This window comes from Lynx canadensis, chromosome D3 (genome assembly GCF_007474595.2).
Source record: "Lynx canadensis isolate LIC74 chromosome D3, mLynCan4.pri.v2, whole genome shotgun sequence".
Taxonomy (NCBI): domain Eukaryota; kingdom Metazoa; phylum Chordata; class Mammalia; order Carnivora; family Felidae; genus Lynx; species Lynx canadensis.
In genome coordinates this window covers 81,768,878-81,796,856 of record NC_044314.2, presented here as the reverse complement: position 1 = coordinate 81,796,856, position 27,979 = coordinate 81,768,878, and the positions used below count along the sequence as shown (strand labels likewise).

At 50.0% G+C, this 27,979-nt stretch overlaps 1 non-coding gene across 1 annotated transcript; it reads right to left on the bottom strand.

Annotated features, from left to right (window-relative positions):
• Positions 1 to 13,412: 13,412 nt before the first annotated feature.
• On the bottom strand, positions 13,413 to 13,497 carry TRNAR-UCG. Its single transcript has one exon. It is a non-coding gene; the product is annotated as a tRNA-Arg (tRNA).
• Between the last annotated feature and the right edge of the window lie 14,482 nt (positions 13,498 to 27,979).

Genomic DNA, 27,979 nt, shown 5'->3' with positions numbered 1-27,979 from the left:
AGCTTGGTAGCACATCACAGCATGCCCTACTGCTTTGTCCACACCAGATATTGTTATTCCTATGGGTAAGTGAGGGAACTGAGGCACAGGCAACTGAAATAAATAACCCAGGATCTCTTAGTCAGGGCTAGAATTCGAATCTACTTTGTTCTTGTTACTCTCAGAACTTGCTAACCCTGGAGGCAAATTCCGAGAGGGCTAGTAGGGAAATCACGATATCGGGTGCTCTTGGCATCTAATTCATCACCCAGACACCTCCATACACCCCTTAGTGTTTTTCCTTAAGAGTCCCTTCTGTAGATCTATCATCGGATGTTCTCATATTTGGTTGAGGTAAAGAAAAGACCAAAAATGAGGATTGTGTAACATAATGGTTAAAAGAGGAGTCCCGCAGCCTGGCCAACCTGGGTTTGAATCCCGGCTCCGCTTTCTTTGCTGGGTGACTTGGGTTGCCCAGCCTCTTTGAGCATCTGCTTTTTCAACTTCTCCAAAGGTGCTAACGGTGTCATAGATTGTCAGGAGGGTTATATGAGGTGATGTCTTAAAGTGTTTGCTCGATAGATGATGGAGATGAGGAGCTGATGATGACCTCAGTGTTAATGGTGTTGATGTTGATGATGATGTTGGCGATGGTGGTGATCGTCGTGATGGCAATGATGGAGACAGACACCTTGGACTTGGCAACATTTATCTTCAGTCCCCATCTCTGGTTGTTGGAATTACTGGTACCTATGATGAAGCATCCTTTTTGGCACGGTCATGCTTGGGGGGACATGGGAGGAACTTCACTGGGACACACAGATAAGGCTGGAGACCACGCACGAGAAGAACAGGCTTGGGAATCAGAGGATCTGCTTCTCTTGTTTGTACAACCAGCACCAATTCCTGTGTGTCCCTGGAAAGTCAACCCTCATCCCTTGTCTGAGTCTGTACTTTCTTCCTTCTAAGTTGACTGGGTTGGACAAGATGGAGGGAACTCAGATTCAGTGAATCCTGCTGGTGATAGCCTTTAGCGGAACTTACCGCAGAACCCGTAACTTGGCTCATTTGAGTCACCCTTTCAAGAACTTTCGATGTTTTAAATCTTTCCCTCTTACCTTTTGTGCTTAGAACTGTACCCAGCACATGGACGGAGGCCATTAAATACACATTTTCCAAAATAAAGAATACCAATGGCCAGCAATGAATGAGAACTTACTTTAAGGGCTCTGTCACAGAAGCGATTCCCCGGGAGGCGGACCCCGAGGTGGAGATTGACAAGCAGGTGTCTATGAGGACACTTTCAGAATCACTGCCTGGGCAACTGAAATGACAGTGCTCTAGTGACCAGAAAGATCAAACAACAAGCAGGATTGGGCAAAGGGAGAAGCTGGGTTGACACAGTCTGAGCAAAGGCCTCGGTCAACCCCGCAGGGAGCCCTAAAGCCGTGATGACCCTTTGGAGTCTCTGTCGTTGCGGCCAGGGACAAGCTGTCTTGGGAAGGCGGGGTGCCCTGGGGTGACCTGGCTCTTTTCACAGCTGAGGTGACCCCAAAGAGACTGACAGCTGAGGTCTACCAGATGACAGCATGACTGGCAGCTGAGACAGTTAGACCTTTCCTTCCTGAGAGGGGAGCTGGGCAACACGTCATAGCACCCGGTACAGATTCATCTTATTTCTGTTAAAAATGAGGAAACTGAGGCACAGAGAGGTGATCCACATTGCTCACATTTTCAGAATTTATAAGGAAAAGCTCTAGGATTCAAGTCCAAAGTCTATGGGGCTCCAAACCAACTTTGTTCTTGCTATGCTCAGAACTTGCCGGGAGACATATTTGGGGGGGCATCTCTGCTCCCTTTATTGGGAGATGGGGACAGCAGGGTAGGTTGCTCACAGAGCCACAGAGGAGGGAGGAAAGAGGTGAGGAAACTCATTGGTCCAGAGGACACATTTTAGTGAATAACAGTTGTTTCTGCAATAAACTAATTCACTGGCTGGGAAAGATTATTCCCCTCGAGGAACGGTAATACCATCATTTACTTCTTCCTCAAGAAAAGTCATCCTTTGTTCCCTTTGAAGAGTAAATTCAGAGTGAGTGGTGGTTAAGAGCATTGGCTCTCGGACCCAAAAGACCTGGTTTGGGTTTCCGCTTTCTAGCTGTGTGATGATGGGTTGCTTCCATTTCTTCATCAGGAAATTGAGAGTAAAAACAGCATTCACCTATGGCCATTGTCGGGAATAAGCGAGATAAAGTCTCTAAAGTGCCTGGCACATATTAAATGTTAAATAAAGTTAATTAGCTCTGTATTCCATGGCTTCACATTCTGTACCTGGACCTGTTCTTACGTATCTTTGGGGTACCGTCTCCCAAAGAGTGCTCCCCAAACTGGGACTCTCTGTGGGGGAAACAGAGCCGTTGTTGCTTTCAGAGATTCATAGATGTTTTGATTTCAACCGTATTTGCGGAGAGAGGTGACATTGTTCTAGAGCCCCGAAAGATCAGACGGCAAACCTGTTGTTATTCCGCGTGCATTTTCAAGAGGAGAGAGCATTAGGGAGGCTCTTGGCATTCAGTCCATCAGTGTCCCATCACCGACCAACGTGGCCCTTTCGTGAGTCTCCACTGGCACACGGTGCCTGACGATCAGCTCAAGACCCCGATCCCTGGAGGCATAGACACCTCCAGAGAAGGGTTTCAAATACCAGTTGTCTAACTGTCACACCTAGAGTGAACTCGCTTTCTTTCCTTGCAATTCCACCGACGCTCGCTGAGGACCTGCCGTGTGTGGGAAGGAGGAGAAGAGCATCTAGAAAGTAACAGTCGGATAAGCAAAGGAGGGGAACGGGGGCCTTGCTTCCTGCACAGGCAGGGAGCCCTCTTTCCCTAACTGTGTGATCTAAGCACCTCCCTGAGGGTTTCCAAACCTCAGCTCCCTCACCTATAAAATGAGAAGAAAACAGCTACTTTGGAAAACATCCAAGACTTCCACGAGATGATATATGTGACGCTGAATGTGATGTTCAGCTCGCGGTAGCTGCTCACTGGTATTTCTGCCTTCTCTACAATCACCTTAAAAAAAATTTTTTTTAATGTTTATTTATTTTTGAAGGAGAGAGAGAGAGAGAGAGACAGCGTGAGCAGGGGAAGGGAGAGAGAGAGGGAGACACAGAATCCAAAGCAGGCTCCGGGCTCTGAGCCATCAGCACAGAGCCCGACGCAGGGCTCGGACTTGTGAACTGCAAGATCGTGACCCGCGCCGAAGTCGGGCACTTAACCCACGGAGCCACTCAGGCGCCCTCTATAATCACCTTTTAACGTGACAGCGTGGCTCCACAGAGCATCACCCAAGACCGGGGTCTCTGTGCAGGAACGTCTGCATAATTTGAAAGGCTGGTGCAAGAGGAAAATGCATGGGCCTTGTTCTTAAAATAAAACCCAGCCCGGGTACTGCAAAGGCTACATTCAAATGCAGAGAGAGGAAGGGGCGCCTGGGGGGCTTAGTTGGTTGAGCCTCCAACTCTTGATTTCGGCTCAGGATCCCCTGGAGGCTGCTTGAGTCTCCCTCCCTCCCCCTCTGCCTCTCCCCTGCTTGCACACTCTCTGTCTCTAAAAAAACAAATAAAAATAAAATAAATAACATAAAACAAAATAAAAGCAGAGAGAAGAAACGGTGGGCTTGGGGTCGTATGAAGTGTATGTCCTCGGCCATCTCTCCCTTGCTCGTTGTCCCCTCGGACCTCGAGTGCAAAACACAAAGATAAAGCTGTTACGAATTTTGAGCGCTCAGAGGCGGGAGGTGAGGCAGAAGGAGGTGACAGGATCTGCCCGGAGTCACTGAGCGGTCAGGCCAGGATTTGAGGGAGACTCCCCCTATCCGGCTTGGGCAGGGACACTCCCCACCCCCCCCAGGCCTGCCCGCACCTGTACACGGCCAGTCCCCACCAGCCCCTCTCGCCCAGCTCTGAACTTCTCTAACACAATAAGCCGGAAAAGCCATACATCTGGTGAGTTCCAAAAATAAAATGGAGGCCTTGTGGATACGTCTATGATTGACACAACGTATTGGCTGGTTCCATTGTTAATTAATGCAGAGAGGAATCATTAAATCAGATCAGATTCATTTTCAGAATGTTCGGCTGTGCTCCGCTCACGTCTTCGTGCCGTTGTGAGGGCTGTATGGGGGGCCGGGGGGGGGGGAGGGCAGAGGGTACAGGTACCGGGATGTAATTTTTCAAGTAACACGGTTCAAATAAAAATACATTCGTTTGAATGAGATTGCCCTGAAACAGTGTTTGCATTGATGGTCTGGGGGTAATTCTATTAAGCCGGAGCATATTTTTCATCAGGAGGCAGGAAAACAGGGTGACGGAGGGAGGGAGGGAGGGAAGAACTGAAAGCAGAATGTGATGCTTTAGAGCCGCAAAAAATGGAATAGTTTAACCCATTTTATCTGGGGTTTCTCCGCTGAAGTTGCCAAGCCTTCTAGAGCGTGCCGTGGGGTTCAGAGGGCTCCCCCCTGTCTCACATGTGACTGGGCTGTGGGCTCCAGCCGGGCAGGCGGCCCCAGCTGGGCATACACGCGAGGTCTCTGCCCTGGCAGGTGAGCGGGAAATCATACACGCCTTCAGAATTTACTTCTCCGTTGCTCCCGGAGAGAAAGGCAGCTTGAGGAAGCACTTTGTGTGGGTGTCCATGTATGTGCGCAAACACGTGCACACATGAATGCGCATGAACACGCTCAGGCATGCGCACACAAGCCACATGGGCGTACGGGTGTGCACGCAAACATGTTTGCACAAGGCACACACAAGCGCACGTGTGCCTACATGTGTCGCACGCGTGCACAATATACATGCATGAACACGCATGCATGCATACAGAATGCACACATATACCTGCATGCACAGCTGAACGTATAGAGTGTGCATGTATATAGATACATAAATGCATACATATATGCATTTATATCACCTTTGGATGAGCTTAAATGTATATGTATACACATGTACATATACAATGTGCATACATGTTTACATATGCATGGAATCCATCCATCCATCCAGAAAATCATCTTAGGATGAGACTGTGTATATATGCACCCATATACCCACAAATATACAACATACATACACACACAACATGCACGCACGTATACAACAAACACATAACATGAATATACACACATGCTTCCTTCGGTTGAGACCGTGTGTATATACACGCATAAACATATAACACACATAGACATTGGATGCAACATACATATACATGCATGTGTATCCATACATGTTATATAAATACCTTCAGATGAGACTGTGTGTATATGCACACGTTCGTCCTCACATACACCTTTGTCAGCGTCTGAACAAGTCTGCCAAATAAATCCAACGGTCACTTGTGACGTGCTTGCCATTTACGGGAGCCTGTGCTAAGTGCCACACACTAGGTCCCCACTCTAACCTGCAGGGTACATGTAAGGTATTCTGATCTCCATTTGACAGACGAGGAAACAGACTCACAGAGGGGAAGGGATTCTCCCAAAACTACAAGGGGTAAGTGATAGACCAGTGATAGATCCTAAAACTCGGGTTCCTCATCTGGTTTGTGTTTCTGAGTCGGTTGACAAATCCCCAGGAGGTCTCTGATGAAATCACAATTTGCCTATTTTCTCAGCTTCCTTGTCTGTTCAGTGGGAGAAATGATCCCTGCCCTCTGCCTAATCGGGGAGGAGTGGGGGAGTGAGGGGGGCAGTTAGAGACCTGGAACAATCCCCTGATGCCCCCTCCCCCCACCAGAGAAAAGCAGTGCCCTTTCTCTTCGCTTCCCTTCCTTCCCTGTGCCTTCTCCCCTCCTCTCTTCTTAGAAGGACACTCCGTATTGGGTTTAGGCCCCACCCAGGGAACCCAGTGTGATCTCATCTTGTGAACCTTGACTTAATTACATCTGCGGAGACCTTTTTTTTTTTTCTCAATAAGGTCACATTCCCAGGTCCTGGGTGGACACGTACCATTCAAGCCACGAGGCTCACAGAGACTCTTTTACTCTCTTTCAGTTCCTAATCCTTCTTTCCTCGCCGCGCTGTCCCCTTCTGACATATTATTATGTATCTGGTCTATTTATTTTTCTTAGTGAACGTTTATCTCCCCCTGCAAAGATAGAAGCTCCCGGAGGGCAAGGAAGTTTGTCTGTTTTGCTGACCGATGCGTCTCAGATCTTCTAACAGTGCTGGCACACAGTAGACCTTTCATAAATATTATTATTCCTTCTGTTATTATTATTATTATTATTCTCTGCTATTATTCCCTCTGTATGCATCTGACCCCTCGACTGCTCAACGGTGCCAAGAAGGATGGCAAAGCCAGGGCCTCTGTCTTCCTCCTCACTGCACCTGTCGGACCGCCTGTGGTTCTGGCGCACAGGAGGCGTCCGATTAAAGCGTGTTAAATAATTATCTTTAAGGAGAACTAACTCTGTATCAGACCTTAGCCTCAGTGCTTCATGTGCGGTGAATCACTTAATCCTTACAATGCGACGGGAGAGGCAGCATCCATGTGGCCATTTTACAGAGGAAGAAACTGAGGTTCGGAGAGGGGAAGTAACTCATCCAGGTCTGTGGAAAAGGCCGTTAAGTGTAGATCCTGAATAAATCGCTGTAATACCGTTGCTTTGTACCTCCACGGGTTTTAATGTCTAAGTCTTTAAATAAGACAACATACATGCACACACATCAACACAGGCAACCTGAATACACACGCGTGCACACACATGTGCACGCACACACACGCAGGTACCTTTGGATGAGACCATTTGCGCATACAAATGCACGTACATACGCCTATGGACGCGTGGAAGCAGTATTTGGCCGGGGGAGGGACAAATGGCTTCATTACTCCACTGGAGGTCAACACCCAGTGGGGCATCCAACTCTTGGTCTCGGCTCAGGTCACGATCTCGCTGTTTGTGGGCTCGAGCCCCGGGTTGGGCTCCACGCTGTCAGTACAGAGCCTTCCTGGGATTCTCTGACCCCACCCCCTTCTCTCTCTTTCTCGAAATAAACAAACGCGCTTAAAAAAATAGGAAGTCAACGCCCTTCTCTCTGGTGGACAGTCTGGAGCACGTGCCACACTTAGTTGCAAACACGTCACCATCGTTTTTCCCGGTCTGGTCCAATAAGGGCTTTTCTCCGGTCGCCCACCTAACGCGGCGGGGTGTGATTCAGGTTCCCACGGCAGGGCTGTAGGGACGCCGTGACATCTGGAGTAGGAACTGGGGGCTCTTGAAGCCACATGTGACATTTGAAATCAGAGGCGTCTTCGGGGTATGTCAAGAAATAGTCCTCAGAGGGGCGCCTGGGTGGCTCAGTCGGTTGGGCGTCCGACTTCGGCTCAGGCTGTGATCTCACGGTTTGTGAGTTTCAGCCCCGCGCCCAGCTCTGTGCCGACAGCTCGGAGCCTGGAGCCTGCTTCGGATTCTGTGTCTCCCTCTGTCTCTCTCTGCCCCTCCCCAACTTGTGCGCTGTCTCTCTATGTCTCTCAAAATAATAATAATAATAATAATAATAAATGTAAAAAAAAAAAAAAAGAAAGAAAGAAAGAAATAGTCCTGAGAGGGGACCAGACAGAAAAACGGAAAAGGCTGAGAGTTGGAACAGCCTTTGTGGAGGGAGGAGAAGGTGAACTTCATTTATCACTCACTAGTGAAAGTCCTCAAGATGAAGACCATGTTGGAAATCTCTTTATTGGATGGCTTAGAGACAGCCGCTCAATGTCACGTCCCATGTACTTCCCTTAAGGCAGTTGCGGAGAGGTTTAGAAAAAACAGGTGCGGGGGAGAGAGCGGTAAGGTCAAAACTCCCTAAATCCCTGCTGTGTCCCGGCCTCGGAGAGAGCCTAGCAGTCGTGGTGATTTTTAGCTCTGTCTGCACAGCAGCGCCATCCAAGGAGATTTAAAACCATACGGGACACCCAGGACCCAGACCCAGAGATTCTGAATCCATTGTTCTCGGCTCGGCTCGCTCCGACAAAGGTACGTTCCAGAAGTATCTCAGATGATTCTATTATGAGGCCAGAGTTAAGGATCAGTAGACTGACCAGGTCGATCTTTGCTGCAACTCTCCAAGGTCGACCCTATCTGCACCTGCCTTTTAGGGATGATGAAACCAAGGCTCAGAATGACCAAGAAACCAGGCCAAGGCCACACACGGTGGAGCTGGGATGCATGCCCAGGGGCGTCCCGCTCCAAATTTGGTGCTTTTTCTACTGCCAAAGTGACCAAAGGGAGCTGGGCCCCTGGACACCTTCAGCCTCACTTGCTACGGCCCCCAGTCACGTAGGCCTGGTGATGATCGATGCCATCAGAGTCCAAGTGGCTCTTCCCAAACACTCCTCCCCAGAGGACTGAGCCTTGGGGACGCTACCTTGCACAAGTCAGACTGGACTCCTGAAAACTGAAATAGCCACGGAGGCAGGGCTGGATCAAGAGGAGGAGAGTTCCCCTGTGTCTGGATTTCAGCCTCGTCTCTTTTCTGACCCCAGGGTTTGCCGGGACCTTTTCCAATATCCCCTTGCACTGTATTTCCAGACAACAAGGAAGCACACGGGTTCCTTCAGGGGGTTTCAGGCTCCCAAGGGGGGGGGAAGGGGCAATTTGGCCTTCTGTCTCTTTATTGCCTTAATTAGCTGTTTGGTGACCCGGCAGTCTCTTTGATGTACATCCAACGTCGGCCTGTGAAATATGGGGAAATGTCAGCCTGTCGAACAAGGGTCAGCCAGACTGTCAATACTGTCGTCCGTCAGACTGATCCGGCCGGGTGCTGACCTGCGGAGAGATGATCGAGCCACCTGTCCCCTCCCCCTGGCCACAGTGTTGGTGGCGTGTGGAACGTAGCCTGTGGCTGGAGGTAAGGTGACAGTGTCGAGGCCACGGGTCGGCCGACTTCAAACCAGGGGCCCAGGGCCGCAAACAGCAGGGAGAAAACAGAGGCAGCACAGTCCAAGTTAAACAAACGACAGAAAATCCAGAGGAAGACAAAAAGTCAACAAGTCAGGATAAGAGGAGGATCTTTGGGACACCCAGTGGGTGGTAAGGTTAACCCTGTCTGCACTGTTGGCTTCTGGGAACACCGAAATGTTCTCTGAATCATTGCAGTGATGTGCAACACAGGGAGAAACCAAAACCATTCGGTTTTGGAGAACGAAAACATCAGTCTACGCTAATAATATGACTTGGAAATACATCAAAGGGGTTGTGGATGCACTAATAAAGGCATCCTTATGACAGTAAAGGAGGTGAGTCATTCATTTCCCACGTATTAATTGAGCATCTGTTATGTGCCATGGATTATTAGAGTTGCTGGAGACGTTGCAGCAAACAAAGCAGGGACACATCCTTGCTCTCATGGAACTTCCACAATAACGAAAACAGATTTTAAAAGAATAACGATGAAATTGTGTCGTGGGCTAAAATGTGCAATAAGGAAACCTAAAAGATAGACTTCAGGGGTTGGGAAGCGGTTTGTCACTTTAAACAGGGCTATAAAGAGAAGTTGTCTCTGAGAAGGCGACATTGGAATACAGTTCCAAAAGAGGTAAGAGAGCAAGAGACAGAGTAACACAAATACCTGTGGGAAGGGTGTTCTGGGCAGAGGGACAGCACGTGCAAAGGTCCTGAGGTGGGAGTACACATGGAACATCCGAGGAATTACACGGCGGCTATTGAAAATGGAATGAACCGAAATGCAGGACAAGGTCTGTCAGAGATGACGTTAGAGAAGTAACGCAAGCTAGGCTTTATGGAGCCATGCGGACCACGGAACAGCTTGTACCTTCCATTCTGAGGGAGACGGAGAGTTGTGGGAGGGTTTCGGCTGGGGGAGTGATACGCTGTGATCCCTGGGAGGATATGGGAGACCAGTTAGGAGGTTTCTAGGTGGGCTTCTCTGAAATGACATGGCTTGAAGTCCGTGTCTGTGTCTGTAATTACATTTGTATCTATACTTCTTTTTATATGCAAATACTGTATATACCTATATACGTAAGTGGATGGAGGGATGAAGGGATGGATGGGTGGATGGATGGCTGGGTGGATGGATGGCTGGACGGACAGCTAGCTAGCTAGCTAGATGATAGATAGTGGTTTCATATAGATAAGTATCTATATAATGTTATAAATATATATTTACATATATACCCAAATGTGTGTGTGTGTGTGTGTGTGTGTGTGTATATATATACATATACACATATATATATACATATATACATATATATATACACACACACACACATACATATATGGTATATTTATTTGGCTAATTGGAAAGAAGAGAAACAAAAGTTCCAACGTGTGAGGAGTTGGGAAAAAAGAGTCTTTAGGGAAGCATTTGGGCAGGCAAGGGAAGCGGAGACTGGGCCGGAGACACCCTTGGACAGCACCTTAAGGAGTTTGGACCTGATCTGTGAGTACCGAGGAGCCATGGTAGGTGTGAGCGAACCAGCGTGAGTAGGCTGGTTTCAGAAGGATCCCTGACTGCAGAGCAGAAGAGATACGTAGGGACCACAGAAATGGCTTTGGGAGTCGTGCAGGTGGAGGCCCAGTAGCCTGGTCTAGAAGGTGGTGGTGAGGACGAAAACAAGTACGCAGCGTGGAGCTGGTAAGACAACGGTGGGCTGAAGTTATCCTGGTGGGAGTTTATGATATAGTCACATGTCCTCTTTGCAATGCCAGACCCCTCCAGCCCCTTCCCACCCTCTTCCAGAACCCCCTCTCCACTCACATGCTCCTCTCCACCTAGGAAGGCCTTCCCTGTGCCCCGTCTCCTTTTGTCTTCCTCTCTCCACTTGCTCCCCTTTCAAGACGGCTTCCATTTCCTCCTCTACGAAGCTTTACTTGACACCTTGATACTGGTTTCCTCCCTGATGTCACTGAGTCTGCTTAGATCCCACTTGTACGCTGTAGCAATTTTTCTCAGGGCTGCCACACAAGGTTGTGCAGGTTGGGCACTGTGCGAACAGTCTGACCAGAGTGGCAAACAGGGGCTGAAAGCTATCAATATGCCAAACCTTGGCTTCCCAGATGGGGCACCTTTTCATAGAAAGCATGGTGTAGGCTAGCCCTGAGGGCCACCCTGAATCTTAATCCTCCATCCACTTGTCAACCTCTCTCATTAGACTTGGATCATTTCTCCAGTGTTGGCACTTAGTACAGTGTCTGAGTGTTTACTGAATGAATAAATCGGTGTATAGACGGACGGATAGAAGAAAAGGTGCTATTCTTCCCGCAGGATAAGCAACTCATCACAGAAAAATAATCAAGTGGCTCATTACAATCCTCTTGGAGCATCGTGTCAAGATAACCTCCATTCTGGGGCACCTGGGTGTCTCCGCCGGTTAAGCCTCGGACTCTTGATTTCAGCCTAGGTTCTCATGGTTTGCGAGATTGAGCCCCTCCTCGGGATTCTCTGCTTGGGATTCTCTCTCTCCCTGTCTCTCTGTGCCTCCCCCACTCGTGCACACAATCTCTCTCTCTCGAAAAATGAACTTTTTATTATTTTTTTAAAAAAGATACCACCATTCCTCCAAACCGGGGGAGGACAATTTTTTCCCCAAAAGGCCGGAGAGTACTCAGCTCTAATGTTGTGTACGAAGGCAGAGTGGTAGACCGTGAATCAATGAAGGGGCGTGGCTGCGTTCCAATAAAACTTTATTGGCAGAAACAGGCAGCAGCTAGTTTGTCTCCCCCTGGTCTAGATGTCTGTCTCGCCAAGAAATTCTCCCCTCGATTTGTTGCTTCCCAACAGTGCCCTTTCACCTGGTAATGATAGATGATGATGATGGTGATGGTGATGATGTGATAAAAGTGGTCATTGCTAACATTTAGTCTATGTTTGCCCCGGATCAGGCACTGGCCTAAGCCTCTTGTGCGTAGAATCTCAATTAGCTTCCACAGCCACCCCACAAGGTGCTGACGCTATCCTATGCCATAGCACGGAGAAAAACGGAGGCACAAAGAGATAAGACAGCCCGGGGCACATAATTTTAATGGGCAAAGCAGGCGGTCTGGTCTGAGCACTGAGTCTGGGGCATCAACAACTCGACTCCACGTGTCAGAATAACCACGTTAGTAGTAAGAACAATAATAACAACCTTGGCTGCAGGCTTGCTCTGTTCCGAGCGCCCAAACACACGCGAAGGGCTTTGCGACGACCTCTCTGAATTTTCTCAACCACAAGGCAAGGTTAGCACCTCGCTGTGACAGCTACCCAGGGTGACACAGTCACAAGGTTGGAATCGTCCGTACCACCTGCCCCAGGCCCGTTGCTCGGGACTTTCCAGAAAATGGACCGTTTGACTCGATGGCCTTGTTCCCCTGACGCCTCGCTCCATCCTGAGTTTTTCCTTCCTGCAGGGGGCTGTGCCTTTGGACTCTCTGGGGGCCTTTTATCTTATCGGACCCTTTCCCCTGCTCACTTTGCTAGCTGTCACGTTTGTTATTCTAGGATAAACTTTCGGCCGATGTAGCACATACTTTGGGGTCAATGCCCTGTGTTATCCCCAGGATAGTTCAAATATTTGTGGCCTTGTCAACCTCCATCCCGCTGGACATGTGCGGTGGTGGAGTGGGAGGGGTGTTCCATGCCTGGAGACCAGTGTGGGCCAGCGCGTGGCAGGAGACCCTGCCTGGGAGGCCACTGAGAGCAGGTGGCAAACACATAGGTTCTTGGCCCCGGGTTGGATGCGCGCAAACGTTAAGAAGAGAGAGAGAGAGGCGAGCATCGGCCGACCATCTCCTCTATGCCTGGTGCTTTCACACACGTTGAAATAAGTGATCTTCCAAATCCACCTGAAGGAAGGCATTCTTCATGACCATTTCATTGACAAGAACACTGAGGCCAAGAGAGCTTAGTGGCCACCACCAAAGGGATTCTTAATACTGTGCGTGCGTGTCTACACCGTATGCCGAGGCCTAGGAACCCCTTCTCAGAGTAGTGCTTCAGGATTCATAAAACAAAACTACATAGGATTAGGGGCACCGGGGTGGCTCGGTCAGTCGAGCATCTGACTTCGGGTCGAGTCATGATCTCACAGTTCGTGAGTTCGAGCCCCGCGTCGGGCTCTGTGCTGTCAGTGCAGAGCCCGCTTCAGATCCTCTGTCTCCCTCTTTGAGCCCCTCCCCCACTTGTGCTCTCTCCCCCCAAATATATTTTGAAAAATTCATAGGATTAGTAAGGAAACCAACCAGACTGAAATACAGTCATCAAGTAAGAAATTGGTGCAGTGTTATTTGTGCTTCTAAATCAATTCTTTTTTTTTTTAAAGTTTTCTAAATGTTTATTTTTGAGAGAGAGAGAGATGCAGAGTGTGAGCGGGAAAGGGGCAGAGAGAGAGGGAGACACAGAATCCGAAGCAGGCTCCGGGCTCCGAGCTGTCAGCACAGAGCCCGACGCGGGGCTCGAACCCACGAACCGCGAGATCATGACCTGAGCCGAAGTCAGATGCTCAACCGACTGAGCCACCCGGGCGCCCCCGCCCCCCGCCTTTTTAAAAATTTTTTTGCTAAATCAATTCTTGAAACGACAAGTCATAACAACCACGACGGCAGAGATGTCCTGTGACTAAGGAATTCAAAATTCTCTGTGACACCAGTGAGGTAGTAGGCCAGGATCTGTGATTTGTACTGGTGACAAGGTCGTGGGGACGGACGGTCCATCCTGCCATGCGTCTGTTGCCTGCCTTCGTCATGGAAAGAAATTGCACTTTGATGTTCGTGATAACGAAGATGTGATATATTTTCTTCCTGATCAAGGTCACGGATGCCGAGTTGTATCCACGGAGCCCTTGGGGGTCTGGGGCCCCAGAGCGAGACCCTCTGAGCTGGGAGAAGCATGGCGGGCTGGGCCGGGCTCCAGAGATCCACACTCGCCACTGTGAGGTCCCCCCCGGCTCCTCACATCCTGTCCTCTGGCTTTGTCCCCAAGTGAACCAGTTAGCCTGACTGCTGGCTGGGAGGGCAGGGCGGCCTTTGAAGCCATGCCTCTCTTTGATGTGCACATTCCGTCAAGGCCCTTCCTCGAGTTGGGCAAATCTCCGTTGCCCCCTGCAAACCCTCCCTTCGTGAACATCCCCCCCCACCCCCCCGCCCCCGAAACAGTCCAAAGACCTCTCTCACACGGTTTCTGTTAGTTTTATGGTTTTTGTTTTTCCGACCCAGTAAACCGGCGGCCTGGGGGGGGGGGGGGGGGGGACTTTCAGACAGAACTTTAGACTTTGGAGACCGACGTCGTTTTCAGAGAAGTCTTCATTCCAGGCCGGGCTTAAGAAACAGAGTGGCTTCGCTTAAGGAAACCATACACACGATTCAAATATAGCGGCACGATGACCGAGCCACGAGGGTTCTCAGACGTACACGGGGTTGGATTGAAACTCCTTGCTCTGTGGCTCTGGGGAAGTCACACACACTTGCTGAACAGAGAAGAGAGAGAAACTGAGGCAGGCTCAGAAGGGGCACCGACTGGGTACCTGGCACTGTATTAGGCATTTACAGGTGTTTTCTCGAACCTTCCCAACAGCCCCCAACAGCCCTACTTTCTCCCCATGAGAAACCTAAGGTCAGAGAAGTGATACGGCTTTTCCCAGGTCACACGGCATGAATGGCGGAACCCAGGCCTTGCTGAGCCTTAACGCTCCGCGGAAGCAAAGCCCCGGAGATCGCTCTGGGAAGGCAGGGGACTGTCCCTTCCAGGGCAGGACTCCAAATGGTCCCACTCCCAGTGGGCTGCTCCTCCAGGATAAAAGTCAACATGGGCGGGGCATCTGGGTGGCTCAGCCCGTTAAGCAGCCGACTCCTGATTTCGGCTCAGGTCGTGATCTCACGGTTCGTGGTTCGAGCCCCACGTCCAGCTCTGTGCTGACAGTGCGGAGCCTGCTTGGGATTCTCTCTCTCTCTCTCTCTCTGTCTCTCTCTCTCTCAAAATAAAGAGATAAACTTAAAAACAAGTTTTTTGTTTTTTTTTTTTTAAAGTCAACATCGGCTACTCGCAAAGATGACACGAGGGAAGGGCTCCAGGATCTTAGAACAGGCTGAAGAAGGAGGGGCAGAGGGGGCCTAACCCATTGGAAGAGGCAGCTTTCTGCCGACCCAGCAGACGCTCCAGGGCTGGCTGGGCTGCAGGGATGACACAGGGTTGTGGCTTATGTCCACGCCGATGCGGAGGCTGCAAGACGAGACAGCCGTTGCCCGGGATGTGCTCTGACAGCTACCCGCATCACAGGAGCGTGACCGTATCTTCAGCACCACCTTCCTGTTGCCAAGACTCTGTGAACTTGAACTCCCGGGACCCCCGCATCACGCTTCTGTGGCCTCCGGGGACCAGGCTTGGGGCCCGACATCCCACGCGAGGAGATGAGCTTTGCCTGTCCCCTGGCCTCTCTTGCAACCCGGAGCTCACATCTGCAGCCCATCTGGCGGGGCTGGGGAGCACGGTCCAACGTCAAGGGGAAGGAAGCCTCTCTGTGGGTATTTCAGGCCTGGCCTGGACAGCCTGACCCGCCTCCTGGGCCAAGATCAGTGGAGAAACTCAGCCCAGAGGGCCGCTTGACAGAGAGGCTTCTGGCCTTGACTTTCAGATTCCTGAGTCATCTCTCCTTGGGCCCATCCTCGGCCTGACTTCCTTGCAGGGGCCTTTGATGAACAGATGAGATAATGGATCTGCTTTGAAAAAGATAAAATGCTGAACAAAAGGTTGTGCTGGCCCCAGCAATGGGTGTGATGGGCGGGCTAAACCTTGAACTTCCTTCCTGTCCCAGGGCGAAGACGGCTTCCAACCTCCACATATCCGGGGCAGCCAGCTTGCCCGGTCACCCCGCCTCTTCCCGCCCCCATTAGAGCGAGTCGCATCCACGAACCGGCGGAATCATCAAAAAGGGACGATCGGTTTGGCCGGCGTTTGAATTTGCCCATTTTACAGATGAGGAGACCGAGGCAAGGAGGACTTAAAGAACGGGCTCGAGATCGGACAGCTACGTGGTACCGGCGCAGGCTTTGGACCCAGGCTTACTCATTCGAAACCCTGACCGGACACCAGGCATTTAGTTAAAACGTCTTCAGCTGGAAGAAAATACAACAGAACCATGGCAACAACAAACATGCGATTTTGCAAAAATGTCCGTGTCGGCTCCTCCAAACCTGTATGAAAGATGACGCCCCCCACCCCCACCCCTCCCTGCAGCTGGGGCTTTTGGCGTGAGTTGTACCAAGTGGACGTCCCACCGCAGGAGGAGGAGAGATTGTAGGATCGCACACGTGGAAGGAACGCCAACGACGATGTAGGGCCAGCACCCCCTCCACCGCAGCTACGCCAAGAGGCTGTCCGGCTGATGCTTGGACGCTCACGGACATCCTGCAAAGTGGCTTACGCTATTCCCAGACAGCTTACCTTTGGACAAACTGACAGAATCTGTTAGCACAGAAAAAGTTCTCTTCCTGGAGGAGCCTCTGGAAATGCGTGAAAGAGGGATGGGGCTCTCACACGGTAACAGCAAAACGTCTGAACCAACCTATGTATCTCCAAACAGGGCAATCAGTATGTGCATAAAATGTAGTACAATTAACCCTTGAACAACGTGGGGGTCAGGGGGGACTGCCTCCTGGTGCAGCTGACAATCGGCACGTAACTGTGGATCCCTGAAAACGTAACCACTGATAGCCGACTGTTGGCTGGAAGCCCTCCAGATCACAAAAGTAGGTGGTATTGTGTCACATGTTGTATATGTGCTGCGTAATATACGCCACATTCTTACAATGAAGCAAGCTGCAGGAAAGAAAACACCGTTGAGCCAATCCTAAGGAACCTGGCTGTGCTTCTCGAAGAAAATCTCACTTAAGGGGACCCGCACACCGCATACCCGTGTTGTTCGAGGATCAACTGTATCATCCTTCAACGGAATATTATACAGTCGTGAAAAAGAATACGCTAAGTCTAGCTGCCCAGTCTCTCCGTAACCCCACCCACCCACACGTACTGTCGTGAATTCAGAATGCATATCCTCATTTTCGTATGAGTTTTACAGACTGTACATGAATTCTGAAAAACATACGGGGCCTCTCGGGGGGGTTTCAGTTTCTTAAATGGGCTACGGATCACTTCGTGATCAGCATTTTCTCTCTCTGCCACGGTTTTGAAAGATCCCCCTGTTGACACACAGACCTCTATTTCATCTACTTTGATTGCGATCTTTTTTAAAAATTTTTCTTTCATTTATTCATTTTTGAGAGAGAGAGAGACAGAGTGTGAGCAGGGGAGGGGCAGAGAGAGACGAAGACACAGGCTCGAGGCTCTGAGCTGTCAGCACAGAGCCCGACGCGGGGCTTGGACTCCTGAACCACAAGATCTTGACCTGAGCCGAAGTAGGATGCTTAACTGACTGAGCCACCCAATTTGTGGGTGTCCCGATTGTTCTCTTAAAACACGTGCGTGCACGGAATTACCTGTGTCCAGTCACCTGTTGGTGGGCATCTAAGTCGATTCCGATAAAAATTCTATAGTGGACATACTTGGATATGTCTCCTTGGCCACACGTGTGAGGCTTTCTCCAGGGATGATGCCTTCGTTCCCCACGAAGTGACATGTATGTCTTTCTCCTAATAAGCAAGGGCGTCCAGAGTGGAATCCAGTCTTCCAACTGTGGCCTCGTCAGACTAGAACCTGCTATGTGCCCCTTTCCTAGGCATAGAGAACGCAAGGCAAACATTCCACCCACCTCCACCCCCGCCTCGTCAGGGTTTATGACCTCATGCAGGTGAATGACAGTAAGAGAATATTCCAGGCTGTTAAGTAAACATAAGCGTGCAGTGTTTTGTGATGAAGAACGGGGGCAATGAGAGCAAGGACGGGGGACCTAGCCTAGCCCGGTTCAGGGAAGGCTTCCTGGAGGAAGTGGCGATTAACTGTGTTCCAAAGGTTCGGTGAGTAGAGAAGCATTTCAGCAGAGGAGACCTAGAAATGCAAGAGAATGAGTATGGTCCTACATCAGGACTTTTGCACATGCTTTTCCCTCTGGTTGGAATGTTTCCCATCGGTTTCTTTGTTGAGATCTTTGGAGACTGGCAGCTCCCCCTCATTTATGATCCGTGTGGTCCTGTCTGCCTCCTCACATCACCAGGTCCTATTATCTGACCGCCGAATGCCGTGTTGGTTCCAGCAAGGAAGAGCAGAGGGTGGGAGGTGTCTCTGGCGTGGCCTCCAGCCCCGGCCAACAGAACCCCTGTTAAGGCATAGACTCTGGAGCCACACTGCTTGGGTTCAAATCCCAGGTCTTCTACTTTCCAGCTTCGTGACCTCAGGAAAGTGAATTCCCAATCCGAGCAGGCTGTTAAAAAAGGATGAAAATACTCTCTAACCCTGAGAGTTATAGCAAGGACTCAATGAGGAAATGCATGTAACACAGTTAGCTTAGGGCCCTGAACACAGTGAGCACTCAATCGATGGTGGCAAAAATAATAACAGTGATAACAGTAAGGACGTGGGCTGCTGCTTAAAGGAGTAAAAGGAAGTGGGCACTCTCCCTGGGAATGAGGAAGGAGAACTTCCCATGAGACAGCTCCAGACCGTCCCCAGAGACAAGGTGGGCAATTCCTGATGACTGATGACCTTGAGGCCCAGCCACCTTTCCTGGAAGCCTTTCGCCTTGAACCCAAGGGTGTCTCTCCAGCCGGACTGTGGGCGTAGAGCTAAGTAAATACTTCATCATCGATCAGCCCCCACGGTCCAGATGTTTCCCCAGAGGCTCAGATGGGGGTGAGTGGGAGGTCCCGTCCAGGTCTCGTTAGCTGTGCCTGCAGAAAAGGTACAAGAGGAGGTGGGGTGGGATACATCTCAGCCCTGCGCCTTGGGACCCCTGGCCTCTGTTGTCACGATTGGATACCTCGTAACTCCTGACTGATGTAGGCGGGGAGACCTGATATGGTAGGTCCTTGGGACCTCTGAATCAGTAAGAACAAAAGTGTATCGTTGATACACTTTTAATAAATACCATGCACTGGGGCGCCTGGGTGGCTCAGTCGGTTAAACATCCGACTTCGGCTCAGGTCATGATCCCGCGGTTCACGAGTTCGAGCCCCACGTCGGGCTCTGTGCCGACGGCTCGGAGCCCGGAGCCCGCTTCGGATTCTGTGTCTCCCCCTCTCTCTGCCTCTCCCCTGCTCTCTCTCTCTCTCTCAAAAATAAACATTTAAAAAAAGTAAATAATAATAATAAATACCTGGCACCATACTAATCATATATCATCTCGCCAAAAACTTTCTACGGCTCTGCGGTGGAGGTCCTTACCTCCGTTTTCTAGAGTGGGGAAACTGAGGTTCAGAGAGGTGAAGTCATTTCCCCAAGGCCTGTTTGGTCGGCTGCAAACGCAGGCTCTTATCATTTAGGTACTTAGAACAATCCTTTTCCCCTCTACTGCCTGTCTCTTAGCAGCTGGGATCTTGGGACAGGGACCTCAACTCCCGTGTGCCTTAGTTTCTATAGACATTACCTCTTACTGCCGCAGAAAGGATCAAAACCGGTTAGTGGGTGCCCAAGGCTCATGTCAGTATCTGCCTTGCCACAACGATGCTGTGGGGGATGATCTGAATGATGAATGTATTTCTTCTTCGGTGTTTGTTGGTCATTTTATTTCTTTATTTTGTGAATGGTCCCTTCATGGAGTTCCCTCACTAGATTGGCATTTTGATAAGGTGTGTTTTTTTTGTTTTTGTTTTTGTTTTTTGTTTTGAAGACTGGAGAAACTTTGTGACAAAGGACATATTGGTACTCAGCACCAGGCCCCCACCCCACGAGTATGGGATGGGGATTGATCACAGGGGCTACGTCAGGCTTTGAACCCCCGCAGCCTTCAAGGACCAGGGGGTGGCTTCCACACTGGGAGACCAGCAGACAGACTCCAGGGGAACAGGGAATCAGGAGTTCACACGAGAATTAAACGAGATTCCCCTCTTAGTGGGCCACCCGGACTCATCGAAAAGAGCCAAGGTCTTCGAGGAGAAGATCTGTCTCCCTTCTATTACTGAAGAGGTCTGAACTCCCAAGGGGCCTCTGCCGCGGGGGGGGGGGGGGGGCTGACTTCCTGCCTGGGACCTTTCCAAACCTTCCTCTTGAACCCTGGCCGACCAGCTCTCCTTCCCCGCTCTCCATTCCCTCCATGCCCCCCTGCTGTGGGCCCTGCCCCGGATCCTGGCAACATCCTGTTCTTCCCTTGAACGAAACTCCCCCTCCAGCTTCCCAGCGCGATAGGAATCTTAAAGAAATGCTTCCTGTCTCTTGACCACCTTATCGCCCATTCCTCCCGAATGGCTGACGTTCAAGAAACACACAGGCAGCCCTGCACTCCCTTCTAATTTTAAACCTGCCCTCTGAAGCTCTCTCCTCTTCCTTCTTAAGGTTCCGGGAAAGGCCAGGGGGTGTCAGAGGTCTCTGGTGACCCGCTGAGTCAGCAGAGACTGAAGGTCTCCTCCAGTTCCCAGGGAAGGAGTCTGGAGCTGGGAGATCCTGGGTGAGGCCACTCACGGGCCCGGCCCCGGCAAGCGTGATGTTCCAGGGGCAGCAGATGCTTACGTAGGGTATCTTTCCTGAACTCATAAACGAGGTTAGGAATAAAGGCCGCGCAGGGGTATCCGAGTGGCTCCGTTGGGTAGGGACGGGACTCTTGATTTCAGCTTAGGTCATCGTTCCGTGGCTGGTGGGTTTGAGCCCCGCTGACGGCACGGAGCCTGCTTGGGATTTCTCTCTCTTCCTCTCTCTCTTCCCCTGCCCCCCTCCGCTCTGTCTCTCAAAATAATCATAATAATCATAATTATAAAAGAATGAACGGGGTAGAGATACTCAAACACGTGTATCACGTAAGGAGCCAGGAAAAACTCGGGCACAGACATGCCGGATGGTCCTTGATTCGCGCAATACTGTGTGGCACAGGCCCCAGCATCCGGGCATTCACGTCTGCTGGCAGAATCTGACCACTCTTGGTCCTCGGGAGGCTGACTTCCGGCCGCGTCACGTGACCCAGTCAGGCCCCGCCAGTGAGAGCGCGGCTGGCCAGTGATTGGCTGCGGAGGAAGACGTGACGCAAGTCGGCCCGTCTGGGACCAACGGAAAGCGGAGGCTGAGGCTGAGGCTGACTTTTCTGAACTTGGGGCAGAGTCGCCCTTTCCGGTGGACGGAGCCGTCCGGCAGCTGACGTCCCTGTCGGGCTGGAGCCTACGGGAGGGGAAGCGGAGCCGGGATCCAGAAAGGACAAGCAGGAGACCTGACCTCACCTGATTCCTCGAGTCTCTCTCTGAAGCCAGTTTTTAGTTATTTATTTATTTATTTAAAAAATTTTTTTAATGTTTATTTTTGAGAGCGAGAGAGAGAGACAGAGCATGCACAGGGGAGGGGCAGAGAGGCAGAGAGAGACGGAGACACAGAATCCAAAGCGGGCTCCAGGCTCCGAGCTGTCGGCACAGAGCCCGACGCGGGGCTCGAACTCACAAACCGTGAGATCATGACCTGAGCTGAAGTCAGATGCTTACCCGGCTGGGCCACCCAGGCGCCCCCGAAGCCAGTTTTCCTCTTGGAATTTTCAGTCACCTGAGCCAATAAAATCCCTTTGTCTTTAGTTTTCTGTTGCTTGTAACCACAGACAATGGTCACCTCCCCCCCCCCCCCACACACCCGCACACAAGCATACACGGCAAGGTGGGGAGAAAAAAGAAAAACGTGTACTGAGCCTGTATCACGTGCCAGCTTTCCGAGCGAAAGATCATTAGTCCCATTTGACGGATCAAAACCCCGAAGGTCAGAGAGGCTAAGAGGCCTACCTAAAGTCACACAGCCAGGAGGTTGTAGAGACCAGATTTCAATCCAGGGGTGCCTACATCAAAGTTCTCACTTTTTTGCCGAACGCTGAGCTGTCTTTAAAAGAAGATGAAGGAGGGGCGCCTGGGTGGCTCAGTCGGTTAAGCGGCCCACTTTAGCTCAGGTCACGATCTCTCGGTCCGTGAGTTCGAGCCCCGCGTCGGGCTCTGGGCTGATGGCTCGGAGCCTGGAGCCTGTTTCCGATTCTGTGTCTCCCTCTTTCTCGGACCCTCCCCTGTTCATGCTCTCTCTCTGTCTCAAAAATAAATAAAACGTTAAAAAAAATTAAAAATAAAAGAAGATGAAGGAGGTCTTCTAGCAGAGACTGTGGGAAGTGAGTTTGGCCACCGTAATTAACTGCAAGGCTTCTGTGTACCGCGTCCCGCGAGAGATGCCCCTTCAGGCCCTTGTTGCCCTCTTCTGATCTTGCCGTAGTTCTGTGAAAGAGTAGAATCTCTTTTTTCTCTTCCTTCTCAGGAGTTTTCACTCGCTTCTCTTCCTCGGCTCGCCTCCAGCCCAGGGATGTCTGGCGGTTCACCCTTCGTCGACTCCTCGGCCCTTAACGTGCCTCTTCCCTAAGCCTCAGACCCATAAACACCTACGTGCGTCTCCTCGCATCGGCTCCTGGATGTCCCCCAGGCACCTTGAGCTCGGGACGTCCAAAATGAAGCTTCTCACCTGCCCCCAAACCTGCACTTGCCCCTCTGTTTTCCAGCTCCTCTGTGGCATGATCAGCCATCCGCTCAATCACACTAGAAAAATCTTGGAGTCCTGTTCAACTCATCTCGTCCTGCACGCGCCCCACCTGATCCATCTTGCAGTCCCGTGACTTTTACTTCCCATGTAATCCCGGAGCTCGCCCTTGCACTCCATCCCGGTGAGCGCTGTAAGCACCAGCACATGGGGGGGGAAATGATGGCGTGCCTCCTGCTTTCGGAAACCAGACCTGGGCAGCACCTGCAAAGCACTTAACCCGTACCTGGCACACAGAAGCATCTAGTACCTCCTAGGACTGTGGTAATCGTTATGACCATTCTTATAAGGAAGAGGCTCTTTTTGTTATTAGTCTCATGTTCTTTCTGGGTCATGTCCTTAAAATTTCACTTCTTGATAAATGATTACAGACAGCTCAGACAGAGCAGTTCCCTTTTCATCCTGAAAATGAGCACCACCTCCTTAATTAGCAGCCGCTGGGAATATCACAGCGTTGTTCTCTCACTGTTTATATTAACAGCTTTCATTCATCACACATAAGATAATAGACGTCGCATCGCACCACACCACGTGCGGAGAAAAAAAAACACTCGAGTTAATTTGGTCTGAGGAGATGTCTGCACCCTCCGAGGAAATGCTCAGAACGGAAACTAGTTAAGCCTCTCTTTCTTTATACCGTCTGGAAGTTGAGCAGCGGCTCCCTGAAAGGGTCTAAGAGACGGGCACTCACTTTAATTGTGTTCCTGTCGTGGAACAGTGACTTAGCCAGCGTTAATGTTTGCACCTGCTTCACCAGCTTGGAAACTGAGGCTCAGAGGGACCAAGCCAGCTGTCTGAGTTGACAGAACTGGTCACTCCCCATACAAAGCAGTCGGCGCCATGGGTGAATGGTTGTTTCTGGGGATTAAGTAAAATAACACAGGCAAAGTGCTTACAGCAGAAGTGACCCCAGAGGACGCGTTGTGTATGTGCTGGTCATCGTGCCCTGGAAATGAAAAAAAAAAACAAAAAAACAATTGTGGATGTTCTGCCTCGTCCTTTTTTAACAGCTGTCTGGGATTCTGAGGCGGGGGGCCAGCATGCTATGGGTTACTGGCTAAATCCAGTTCCCCGCCTGTTTTTGTAAATAAAGTTTTATTGGCACACGACCACACCCATTCGTTTGCACATCGTCTGTGGCTGCTTTCACAATAGAAGGGTGGAATCGAGCAATTGTGGTTCCAACAGAAAAGCTAGATGTCCGCCAAAGCCTAAAATATTGACTCCACAGCCCTTGACAAATATTTTGCTGACTTTTGTTCCTTTGTTCTAAACAATAGACATTCAGATTGAGTCCTTTTTTTTTTTTTTTTTTTTGCAATTACCTCCGTATCCATGCATATTTGTACATTCATGCCAACGTAGCCGTAGGATATATTCTTAGGTGTTGTCTTGCTGAGACAGGTAAAAAGCAGGAGGTTTCTGAGAACAGAGGGTAGTAGCTTTTAAAGTGTTGGGGTCCTCTGCAGAATTGGCACCTGACCTTTGTTGTTTGGGAAGGAGAAGTAGCTGTGAGTCAGGTTTGGGGCTTTCAGAGTTCTTCACTCATAGCTGCAACGACTCGAACACAAAATCAGAGCAACTCAGAATCCCTGGACCATATTTGCGTCACAGTTTTATGCAACAGTGCGGTGACAGACATTTTGCATGTGTCTGCCTTGGGCCGGGTAACATGATACAAAATCTCCCAGAACTTAATTTTTAGTGCAGTGGATTCTGAACTGGTTTGAGTCTTGATGTTCTTTGGCAACTCGGGAAAGCTACGGAATACTGTCCCTTAAGCTGCCCATTCACGTAAAATTTTGCAGAGTTTCAAAGGATTGACAATTTTCCCCAAAGCCCTTCCATTGACTTTCATCTATAAGCTCTTGGGTTAAGAATCACTTCTCTAAGGGAGAGACTAAGCCATAAAGAGCCAAATAGTATAAAGTATCACAAATGTGTGTTTGAAGTACACACAACCTACAGTGGGTGTGTAAGAAGTGAGAAAGTCAACATTGCTTTGTGGGAGAGCATGGAGTTGGGGAGGTCAGGGAAGGGTCCTCATAGGAAATGGGTCTTGAAGGATGTGTAGGAGTTCTCTGGGCTGTCTAGAAATAAGGGAGGCAATTTCATCAAGGAAAAATCAACTGGGGTAGGAGGAGCTCTGAGAAGGTCTTAATGTTGATGCCTGAAAGTCTGGACTGTTTCCGGTTTGTCAACTGACTCCGGAAGGCAAGGGCAAATGTCTTAGCCTCAGTCCTCCCTCCCATCCGCCCTGGTCCCCCGTGCCCTCATCACACGAGGAGCAGAGCAGAACTCACTCCCTTTTAAAAGTTGTCTGGAATCCAGAAATAAAAGGCTACACATGAATAAAATATCATCACCAACGCTAAAGAGGTCCAGTTCTCTGGTTTCGCTTTTCATGTCTGAAGTTTATCTCCATCCCCCCCCCCCCCCACACACACACAGCCTGCGTGGTCAGAGTTACAGTAGCAACGTGTCTGTCTTTTTCTTTTCATTCCCTTCTTGAGAGTTAGTAGTCATGTCAAGAAAGCGCTAAGAAGGCTTCCTGGTCATTCCGCTTCTCTGAAGTGCATGGTGCCCACACGTGCACACACGCGCGTGTGTGCATGTGTGTGTACACGTGCACATCTCCTAAAAACCAAAACACTCTGGGTGGTCGAATTTTGGAGGATGAATACATTGCCCTAACACATTGGAAAGCACAGAACTGGTTCTAAAGGCGTGACTCGTGGGTTACTGATAAAGAGTTCGGGCCAACGCTTAGGTTCAAATCCTACCTCATCCACTGAGCTGGTTTCCTAGAACTTCCATAACGAATGACCAGAAACTGGGGCGCCTGATACAACAGAAATTCCCTTACAGTTCAGGGCTGCACACGTCTGAAATCAAGTGTTGGCAGGGTTCGCTCCTTCCAGAGGGGTTAGCTCCTTCCATGCCCCTCTCCTAGTTTCTGACGGTTGCTGGCGACCTTTGACATTCCTTGACCTACAAACACATCACTCCCAATTTCTGCCTTCATCTTTCCATGGTGTTCCCCTCTGTGTCTGTGCCTCCAATCTCCCTTCCCCTTATAAGGACGCTAGTCATTGGATTTAGGACCTTCCTAAGTCGAGGATAATCCCCCCTTGAAATATTTAATCACATCTGCAAAGATCCTGTTTTTAAATAAGTTTGCATTTGTAGGCTCTGGGTGGACATGTCTTTTGGGGGCCACCATTCAGCCCGTGATAGCCACATACTCCCCGAGTGCCCCTGGATGTGTTCCTTCCCCACTGCTGAGCCTTAGAGGTGCTCTCCTCTGGAAGTCGGGGCTGCTGGTAGAACTTCACTCGACAGTGTAAGATAATGCGCGTAAAACCCACCGCACCAAGCCCAGCACCCTCGAGGCGCACACACAAAAGGCGGTGCTGTTATTCATAGTAACAAGAGTGATATCAGCGTTGCTGTCTCTCAACCAGGAGCTCTGACACGCAGAGGGTGGGGCAGCGCGACCTCAAACATCTGGATGACAAGATCGTGGTGCTTTCCGGCTCCGGCTGTTTGACATCCCGTAGACCCCAGAAGCAGATGACGGAATGTCAACATGAGGGACTACCCTCTTCCTTTTCCCCCAGACGCAGTTTGGCAGGTCGACTGAGCCTCCGTCTCGTGGACACCTGCCACCGAAGACACACGCTGTGTTTTTTCAAAGTCAGTTACCAATGATTCCCATTGACTAGGTGGCTGCCTTGAGGTGGTGTTAAATATACACATAGTCTAGAGGCCCCTCTAAAGGGACTGGCCGGGAATGTCATGAACCCGGGGGTCACGCAGAACTACGGGTTTGAATCTCAGTAGTGCTACTTGGGAGCTGAGAGCCTCTGAGCAAATCTTTGCACCCCTTTGGCCCCTCACTTTCCTCTTCCTTAGCCTGGAACCAATTATGCCTCTTGCAAGGTTATTCTTACCATTAGCTGAAATGATATATATTATATATTACATATCACGTATTAAATACTACATATCATATATTATATATTACATATTATATGGTATATATTATATATTACATAGTATATGTATATATTATGTTGTATAAACAACATATAATATAAAGTATATATTATTATAATATATAAAAGTATATCTATGGTTTCTATATGTTGCAAGCACTCAGTAAGGTTGGCATCATTATTATAATCACTATTCATAGTAAATTACGCAGCGTATTGGTTCCGATGATTTGTATGGAAAGTTGGTGAATTCTGTCGCACCCCCATAGCGGACCGTTTTGCTAGGCAATTGAATTGACAGTCCCCAGGCACTTGTGGCTAGAAAATACAGATTCAAGCCCTGCTTCCCCTCTCCCGGCTATGTGACTTCCCCTCTCTGAGTTTCAGTGACTGCCTCTGTAAAATGGAGGTAATAAAACCCTCTCTTTTTGATGAAACAAGGCTCCTCTGGGGCTTAGCAGAAGCCTCTGTTCGTCCTTGTCCAGTCAACAACTACGTACTGAGCCCTTACTAAGGTGCAGGCCTCGGACAAGGATGGGAGCCGTGGTGAGCACAAGACAAGATTCGTTCTTGCTCTCAGGGCGCTTATAGTTCGGAGAGTGTATCGTAAGCGATGAGGGAATCTATCAATGTAACGGCCTCTGCTTCTCATTCAGCCTTATTATGCCTTTTCCTCTGATAGATGAATGCAGGTGGCAGTGCATCCTACGAGGCTTTTTCAAATTTGGCCTGACTTGGGGCAGGGCTTGTGTCCTACTGGATGTGAGTGCATTCGGCTGGCGGATGCTTCCGCAGCCCGGGCCTCCTTGCCTGCCCCTCCCCCACCCAACCAGCAGCATTCCTGGTTTCGGGGAGCATTTTCCAGAGTCTGGAAAACCGCTGCGAACCCAGAGCTTCTGCTTTGTAGGAATCTGGGCTTCCGGGTTTCAAAAACTCCAAGCCCTCTGAATTGCACGCTTAAAAATGCTTAAAATAGCAAATTCCGTGTTATATATATTTTATCAGAATAAAAAGCACGTTGAAAAAAAAAAAATTCGAAGCCCTGACATACTCTGGGCAAAATATTTCTTCCAGAAACGGAAGACTGGAAGGCATGGGGGGAGGGGGATGATTTGTGGACGAGCTGGCATGCCTTGCCTCAGAGCTGGGCAGTAGAAAGAGGCTCCAGAGCTTTCCATGACGGCCATGTCCCTGCTGTGGGCTCGCAGGATGGAAATCCAGCCTCCAGAGGAGCTTAGAGAACAGAAGGAAGAGAAAGCCTGTGCCTCCCCCAGGCAGGCAAGGCATCTGGAGTGAAAAATCGGAGATGCTCGTCGTCCGCCGTCCAGCATCAACTTGCAAGGCTCTGAGAACATCGCCTCCTCGAG